Source organism: Manihot esculenta, chromosome 12, assembly GCF_001659605.2.
Source record: "Manihot esculenta cultivar AM560-2 chromosome 12, M.esculenta_v8, whole genome shotgun sequence".
NCBI classification, from domain to species: domain Eukaryota; kingdom Viridiplantae; phylum Streptophyta; class Magnoliopsida; order Malpighiales; family Euphorbiaceae; genus Manihot; species Manihot esculenta.
Window position 1 is genome coordinate 15,490,013 of NC_035172.2, and position 9,627 is coordinate 15,499,639.

The window sequence follows — 9,627 nt, forward strand, 5'->3', positions numbered from 1 at the left end:
GAGAGGTACACCCAGAGGTATGATTTCAGCCCTTCAGGCTCGTCGTTTGCTTAGGAGGGGTTGTCAGGGGTTTCTAGCTCATGTGAGAGAGCTAGACAGTCAGGTTAGGGAACCAGCCGCAGTACCAGTAGTTCACGAGTTTCTTGATGTTTTTCTAGACGAACTTCCAGGACTACCACCTGGTAGGGAGATAGAGTTTGAAATAGAATTGCTGCCTGATACCAGACCTATCTCTATTCCTCCCTACAGGATGGCGCCAGCAGAGTTAAAAGAGTTAAAAGAACAGTTACAGGACTTGGTAGATAAGGGTTTCATCCGCCCTAGTACCTCACCTTGGGGTGCTCCAGTACTTTTTGTCAGAAAGAAGGATGGATCCCTCAGACTTTGTATTGACTACAGACAGTTAAACAAGGTCACTACCAAGAATAGGTATCCTCTACCTCGGATTGATGATCTGTTTGACCAGCTAGCTGGAGCAGGTTGTTTCTCTAAAATAGATCTGAGATCCGGATATCATCAGTTGAGAGTCAGAGAGGCAGATGTGCCTAAGACAGCATTCAGAACCAGATATGGGCACTATGAGTTCTTAGTGATGCCGTTCGGGTTAACTAATGCCCCTGCAACATTCATGGATCTCATGAATAGAGTTTTCAGCGAGTTTCTGGATCACTTTGTGATTGTTTTTATTGATGACATCTTAGTGTATTCCAGAAATGCAGAGGAGCATGCCCATCATCTGCGGATAGTTTTTCAGACACTGAGAGAGCATGGTTTGTATGCCAAATTCTCTAAGTGTGAATTTTGGTTGAGGAGCATTTCTTTCTTGGGACATGTGGTGTCAGCAGATGGTATTGAGGTAGATCCCAAGAAGATAGAGGCTGTAGCTAACTGGCCCAGACCCACTACAGTGACTGAGATTAAAAGCTTTCTGGGACTGGCAGGTTACTACAGGAGGTTCGTACAGAACTTCTCAAAGATAGCAGCTCCTATGACCAAAATGACTCAGAAGAACCAGAAGTTTATCTGGTCAGACCAGTGTGAAGAGAGCTTTGAGGAGCTCAAGAGAAGATTGACTACAGCACCAGTGCTAGCTCTGCCAGTTAGTGACAAGGATTTCACAGTGTTCTGTGATGTGTCTCGAGTGGGATTGGGTTGTGTTCTGATGCAGCAGGATAGGGTGATTGCTTATGCTTCCAGACAGTTAAAGAAGCACGAGTTGAATTACCCCACCCATGACCTTGAGATGGCAGCAGTTATCTTTGCACTCAAGATGTGGAGGCATTACCTCTACGGGGTGAAATGCGAGATCTTCACTGATCACAAGAGTTTACAGTACATCTTAAGCCAGAGAGAACTGAATTTGAGGCAGAGAAGATGGGTAGAATTGCTTAGTGATTATGATTGTAAGATCCAATATCATCCGGGTAAGGCGAATGTTGTGGCAGACGCCTTAAGTCGGAAGTCACTAGGCAGTTTATCTCATATAGCAGCAGAGCGGAGACCAGTAGTGATGGAGCTTTACAAGCTCATCGAGGAGGGGTTACAGCTAGAGTTGTCTGGTACAGGTGCGTTGATAGCACAGATGAGAGTGACACCAGTGTTTCTGGAGCAGATAGCACAGAGACAACACGAGGACCCTGAGTTGATGAAAATTGCCAGGACTGTTCAGTCAGGCAATAGTGCAGAGTTCAGATTTGATAGCAAAGGGATCCTTCGTTTTGGAAGTCGACTTTGTGTACCAGATAATAGCAGTCTGAAGGAAGACATTATGAGGGAAGCTCATAATGCAAGGTATAGTGTTCACCCAGGAGCCACCAAGATGTATCGAGACCTAAAGAGAGTGTATTGGTGGCCAGCCATGAAAAAGGGAGTGGCGTAGTTTGTGACAGCCTGTGAGACTTGTCAGAGGGTGAAGTTAGAACATCAGAAGCCGGCTGGAATGCTTAACCCACTGCCGATTCCAGAATGGAAATGGGAAAACATAGCTATGGATTTTGTAGTGGGCTTACCAGCAGCGTCCAACAGGATAGACTCTATATGGGTAATTGTGGACAGACTCACGAAATCTGCTCATTTCATTCCAGTTAGGAGTAACTATTCTGTGGATAAGTTGGCACAGGTTTATCTGGATGAGATAGTGAGATTGCATGGAGTCCCAGTGTCTATCGTTTCAGACAGAGGACCTCAGTTTACCTCCAGATTCTGGCGAAGTTTGCAGAGTGCTATGGGCACAAGATTAGAGTTTAGTACTGCTTTCCACCCACAAAGTGATGGACAGTCAGAGAGGACCATCCAGACCATAGAGGACATGCTCAGAATGTGTGTGTTAGACTTTGGCGGTTCTTGGAGGCAGCATCTACCTTTGGTAGAGTTTGCCTACAATAATAGTCATCATGCTAGCATTGGGATGGCTCCTTATGAAGCATTATATGGGAGGAAGTGTAGATCACCTGTTTGCTGGGAAGAGGTAGGAGAGAAAGCTCTTGCCGGACCAGAGTTGATAGAAATTACCCGGAAAACAGTGCCAGTAATCCGAGAGAGAATCAGAATAGCACACAGTAGACAGAAAAGCTACGCAGACGTTCGCAGGAAACTCTTAGAGTTTCAGGAGGGAGATTGGGTATTGCTAAAAGTGTCTCCAATGAAAGGAGTGGTTCGTTTTGGGAAGAAGGGTAAATTAGCTCCACGATACATTGGACCCTTTGAGATTTTACTGAGGATCGGAAATGTATAATATAAGCTAGATTTACCTACTTCTATGGAGAGGATTCACCCGGTGTTTCATGTTTCTATGCTACGGAAATTTGTGTCAGATCCGGATCAGGTTATTAGTGTGCCTGATGTGGAGATTCTAGGGGATCTCACTTATGTAGAGCAGCCAGTACGGATTCTGGATACACAGATCAGACAGCTAAGGAACAAGGAGATTCCGATAGTGAAAGTTTTGTGGAACCACCATAATCTAGAAGAGTGCACATGGGAGACGCGATAGTCTATGCTCCAGCAGTATCCACATCTGTTTTGAGGTGAGTTTCCTCCTTTATTTATGTGTTTTAGGAACATCCGAGGACGAATGTTCTTAAGGGGGAGAGAATGTAATACCCGGCTAGAGTCCGGCACCGGAATTCCTGTTGTTTAGCGGAATCTGGGGTGTCGGAATTCTATAAAAAGGTAGGATTTATGTTTTACTAAGTGGTGTGATGTGTGTTGATGTTTTAAGGTTAATGGAAGTGAGTTTTGAGTTGAAATAACCTAAGGCAGTTGAGCCAAGTTCGGCCGCCGAAGGTAAGTTCGGCCGCCGAAAATGCCCAATGTTCGGCTTCCGAAGTTCAAGTTCGGCCCCCGAACGTTGCATGGTCTTGCATGTGATTGGGCAGTCGAAGATGAGTTGGCCAGCTAGCTGAGTCATGCATTTTGACAGATGTTGGCCTCAGATTCTTGCCATGGAATAGGCCACGTCTCTCATGACAAATCTGCAAATAATATTGAGCTGCTCATACAGAAGATTGAAGGTTGTTTTGTCAAAGGTTTTGAAAGTTTGAGAATTTGAGAGTTTGAGAAGAGTTGGTCCGTTTCCCTTGTTCAGAGTGTTCATCTTCTTGTTATAGGAGGTAAGTGATGCTCTTGAACATGTTTTTATGTTTTCTAAAGGTTTTATGGGGATAAAGGAAAGAGATGCATGCTAGGTTATTAATGATAGTTTTGATGATTTATGCATGTATACATGTTTATGTCTTATGTTTGATTTGGTTGTTGGGGTTATTAGATAGTTTTGGACCCCTGTGAACATATACTTGAGTATATGTGTGTGGAATAGTTGAAGTATGCATGTTTTGAGAAGTTGAAGGGAAGAAGGAGATGGTTTGCCGGTGAAGCTGAGTTCTGGATGAACTCAGGTTCGGCAGCCGAAGGTTCATTCGGCCGCCGAACCTCCTGCATGGTGGCTTGGTTGCCACAGCTTGCCCCCGAGTGTTTTTGCATGTTCGGCTCTGTTTGGGGGATTCGGCCGCCGAAGGTGCCGCCGAAGGTGCTTGAGTTTCGTCTCTGGAGAGGACATTCGGCCGCCGAACCTGCCGCCGAAAGTGTTCTGTCCAGCTTTTCTTTTGTATGTTTTGCATGAGCGTTAGAGTAAGATTAAGGGGATTCTTGGGTAGTTCATTTCAGGTAGTTTGGTCCCTCATTTAAGTCTTTATGTGTTTATACAGACCAGAGGAACCAGAGAGAGCAGCAGTGAGTACTGCTCCAGAGTTTACTGAACCTGCAGAGTCAGTTCAGAGCCAGAGGTGAGTGGAACTAAACTTAGTGCTTTTAATGACACAATGGAATGTTTTAGCATATCTCATGCATCATGATTATGCAAATAGGTTGACTGCATTAGTATTCACGAATATGGTGCATTGCATTATTAATTGTTGGTGTGAGTAAATGCTGAATGATCCAATAGTCTCTGAGCTAAGACCAGGAGCCTTTGACTACGCCCTGGCAGGTATAGTAAAGACCAGGAGCCTTTGACTACGCCCTGGCAATGGTAAGTACAGAGGTGTTATACACATATACATATATGACAGGAAGACCAGGTGCTCGATTCTACGCCCTGGCACGGAAGTTACTGAGGCTATGTGGTGACAGGTTTACTCTTGATGTGGCTTGTCTGTGTTATGACGCATTTCATAAGATCATATATTATGACTGATTTTATTATTCTACTCACTGGGCTATAGAGCTCATCCCACTCCCTTAATCCCAGTCTTGCAGGATTCAGTGTACAGTGTACAGGGACAGTCCAGCAGAGTACAGAAAGAGTAAAGAGATTTGTAATAGCTTAGAGTGGACATGTAATATTAAAGAGATGTAATAGTTGTGTATAAAGTTAGAAATGTGCTTGACTTAGTAATGTATGTTTTGTACATGATCTGTATATGTGTATATGTTTTACTGTATGTGAAAAATCAGGCTTAACAGGTATGACTTACCCATCTAGAGCAAGCTCTAGTCAGGGGTACAGAGTACAGAGTACAGAGTACAGAGATAGTGCATGCACAGGTTAAGCCTTGGTTCAGAAAAGAGTTTTTTACTTTCACAGAAAATGTATGATCATGTATGAAATTTACAGGTACACAGAGAGTATAGCAGGCTTGCTACGGGTTCTGGCGGCCTTAAGCCGACCTGAATCCTAGCGCCGGTGACGGTCCATTTTAGGGTCGTTACAGTCATGTGTAGGGTAATTCAACTCGTGCTTCTTCAGCTGCCTAGAAGCATAAGCAATTACCCTTTCATTCTGCATCAGCACACAAACCAGTCCCACATGGGACACATCACAAAAGACTGTAAAGTCCTCATTACTGGTCGGCAAAGCTAACACCGGTGCTGAAGTTAACCTCTTCTTTAGCTCCTCAAAGCTCTCCTCACACTGGTCGGTCCACACAAACCTCTGGTTTTTCTTAGTCGGTCTGGTCATAGGAGTTGCAATTTTAGAGAAGTCCTGAACGAACCTCTTGTAGTAACCTGCCAAACCTAAGAAGCTCTTGATCTCTGTCACTGTAGTGGGTCTAGGCCAGTTAGCTACAGCTTCCACTTTCTTGGGGTCTACCTCGATTTCATTTTCTGATACAACGTTCCCTAAGAATGAAATGCTCCTCAAACAGAACACACACTTAGAGAACTTGGCATACAAGCCGTGTTCCCTCAAGGTCTGCAGAACTAGCCTCAGATGATGGGCATGCTCCTCTGAATTCCTGGAATACACCAAGATATCATCTATGAAGACAATAACAAAGTGATCCAGGTATTGACTGAAAACTCTGTTCATGAGATCCATGAATGCTGCAGGGGCATTGGTTAACCCGAACGGCATCACAAGGAACTCATAGTGCCCATATCTGGTCCTGAATGCTGTCTTCGGTACATCCTCTTCTCTTATCCTCAGCTGATGGTATCCGGATCTCAGATCTATCTTGGAGAAACAACCTGCTCCGGCTAGCTGGTCGAATAGATCGTCGATCCTTAGCAACGGATACTTATTCTTGGTAGTGACTTTGTTCAACTGCCTGTAGTCAATACAAAGTGTAAGGGATCCATTTTTCTTTTTCACAAATAGCACTGGAGCACCCCAAGGTGAGGTACTCGATCGGATGAAGCCCTTATCTACCAGCTCTTGCAACTGCTCTTTAAGCTCCTTCAATTCCGCTGGTGCCATCCTGTAGGGAGGGATAGAGATCGGTCTGGTTCCAGGCATCAACTCAATTTCGAACTCTATCTCCCTAGCAGGTGGTAAACCTGGCAGCTCGTCTGGAAAAATATCTAAAAACTCACTGACCACGGGCACTGAGGCGGGCTCTCTGACATGACTATCCAGCTCTCTCACATGAGCTAGAAAACCCTGACAACCCCTCATGAGCAGCCTACGAGCCTGTAGGGCTAATATCAAACCTCTAGGTGTACCCCTCCTGTCTCCTCTGAAGACAACCTCTGACCCATCTTGACATCTGAACCTGACTACCTTGTCTTTGCAGTCCAAGGTAGCACTATGGGTAGATAGCCAATCCATCCCTAGAATGACGTCAAAATCTGTCAAATCTAGAACCACAAGGTCGGCAGAAAGGCATCTTCCCTCAACAAAAACTGGACTACACTGGCAGACTGACTCTACCACTGACGGGTCACACTTGGGTCCACTAACCCATAGGGGACACTCTAATCCAGAGACCATCAACCCCAACCTCTCGACGGCCCTCGGAGCAATAAAAGAATGCGATGCACCAGGGTTCATTAAGGCATAAACATCAGAACAACCAATGATGAGATTACCTGACACCACTGTATTTGATGCATTTGCCTCCTGCTGAGTCATGGTGAAGATCCGTGCTGGAGCTGATGGACCTTCACCCCTGAAACCCGCTGAAGAAGAGGCTGCCCCTCTCCCTCTGCCTCTGCCACTAGCCTGAGTCTCGGCTGGAGCTGCTGGCTGAGCCACACTACCAGAAGCTGTTTGCTGGGACTGTGCCACAAAAGCTGCTCTAGGACACTCCCGTGCCATGTGTCCCTCCTGCCCACATCTGAAGCAGGCCGTCGTCCCAAACCGACACACTCCTTTGTGCGGCTTCCCACACTTCATGCATACTGCATTATCTGCACCTGAGCTCGAGCCACTTCCTTATCCCAGACCTGACTTGATCTTATTCCAGAACTTGTTCTTCTTTGGCTTCTTGGTGGTACTGCTCCACCTCTTACTGCCTGAACTCAGAGAAGAAGGGTCTAATCTTCCCCCACCTGGGGTCTTGGAACCAGAAGGCTGTGCCACTGACTGCTTGACTTTCCCTTCGATGATTGCACTAGCCTCCATCCTCCGAGCCATATCTACTATGGCATAGAAACTCTCCCTCTCTGCTGACTGAATCAAGGAGGAATACCTGGAATGGAGCTTCATGATATACCTCCTTGACTTCTTCTGATCTATGTCCAGATTCTGCCCAGCAAACGGCAACAGCTCCAAGAATCTGTCTGTATACTCATCCACACTCATCTCATCTCATCTGACTGCCTCAACTGCTCAAATTCAATCATCTTCAACTCCCTTGAACTGTCAGGGAAAGCCGGTCCTGCAAACTCATTTGCAAACTACTCCTAAGATAGGCTGTTCAACCTCGGGTTCACATAGTTTTTAAACCACTCTCGGGCCTTTTTGCATTTTAGTGTGAACCCAGCCATCTGAATGGCTCTACTGTCATCAGCTCCTATCTCATCTGTAATCATCTTGACCCTCTCAAGGTACACAAACGGGTCATCACCGGTTTCATACTGGGGAGCACCCAGCTTCATGTAATCGGTCATCTTGACCTTGCTCCCTCCAGATGAGCTAGGTTTAGGTATTTGGGTTTCTGGGACAGTAGATGCTGCTGGTGGTGGAGGAGGTACAAAATCCCCTGGGGTCGGATTTGCTGTACCTGGGTAGAAAGATGGGGGTGGGTACATAGGGTATTGTGGGTATGGTGGGTAGAAAGGTGGGTATGGCATGTGTGAGTGGTAAGGGCTAAAGCTGGGGTAATCCGATGTACCTCCCATCGAATACCCGGGATTTTGAGAAAAGGGTGGGTACTGGGGTGGCTGAACAAATCCCGAAGCCTGGGTGCCTCCTTGGGACTCTCCCATACCCTCCTCCGACATACTCACTCCAAGACTGCCATCCCTCCTCTGATCCACATCCATATCATCCCCCACATCCTCTGACATTCCTCCTTGCACTGTCCCTCTTCTGCTCACATCAAAAGACCTTCTAGGGTCACTTGATGTTCTCTCCCTGCTTGACCTGCAGGACATTGCCCTACGCAATGCAGGAGGACGGGCATTCGTGCCTTCGTCCTGGGGTGGTACTCCAGTCAATCGTGCAGATCGACGAGTTCCTCTCATCTTGCTTACTGAAAAATGGCACACATCACATAAACATTAGCATCAACTGGTTCATGTGCAAACACATGAACCCGCATCACATACATCACATACATAGCATATCATCAATGCACATGCATATAATCATGGCATTTCACATCATCATTCAAGACAGGACTCTACATCCTATCCTAGTGGACATGATTTGCCTAGTGTGCTTGACCTTTTAGAACATCTATGAGCCCGACACACTATAGGTCCGACCATATGAACCTAGGGCTCTAATACCAAACTATAACGATCTGGAATCCGGACAGCTACCGGCACTAGTATCCAGATTGGCTTAAGGCCGCCGGAACCCGTAGCAAGCTAAACATTCATCCTGTAAACATGTTTAATCCCATACATGATCAACACATACATAAAATTTTGAACTTTTCTTTTCATTCATTTACCAAACTCAACATGTGCATACACTATTCATAAACATAATCATCAACCCTACACTGGAGTCTTCATCAAATGCTCCAATGGGGTAACATATCATAACTAAAGTTTGGTTTACAAAACAATGATAAAACATTATTCAAGACCATGTATAAAGGGATTAACAACATACTAGGGTCAAACACAATTCAATCCTCAATAACACAATTACATTACATAACTGTTTAACTCTACTCATTACATTACCGTACTGAACATTACATTTCAACATTTATCATGTCCACCACTAGCTATTACATGACCATAACTTTACTCTAGCTGACCTCCTGGTCTATCCCGTACCTGCAAACCTAGGAATTAAGGGAGTGGGGTGAGCTACTAGAGCCCAATGAGCAGAATAATAAAACATTATATTTAAAACATATGATATCGTGGAATGCATCACATCACAGATAAATCACATCAAGGATGAACTTGTCACCAATAGCCCACTACACATTCCAATAGTGCCAGGGGCGTAGACTGGGCCTCACTGGTCTTTCTCTTACATTACATAACATAACATTCCAATATGCCAGGGGCGTAGAATGGGCCTCACTGGTCTTTCTCTTACATAGTGCCAGGGGCATAGAATGGGCCTCATTGGTCTTCCATACCGTATCATATCATATCATAACATAGTGCGGGCTAATGGATCATCCAACATTCATCCACATCAACATATTATGCAATGCAACATATTCGTGAATTCTAATGCAAGCACCCTAGTATATCTCATGGCATTCATGATGTGTG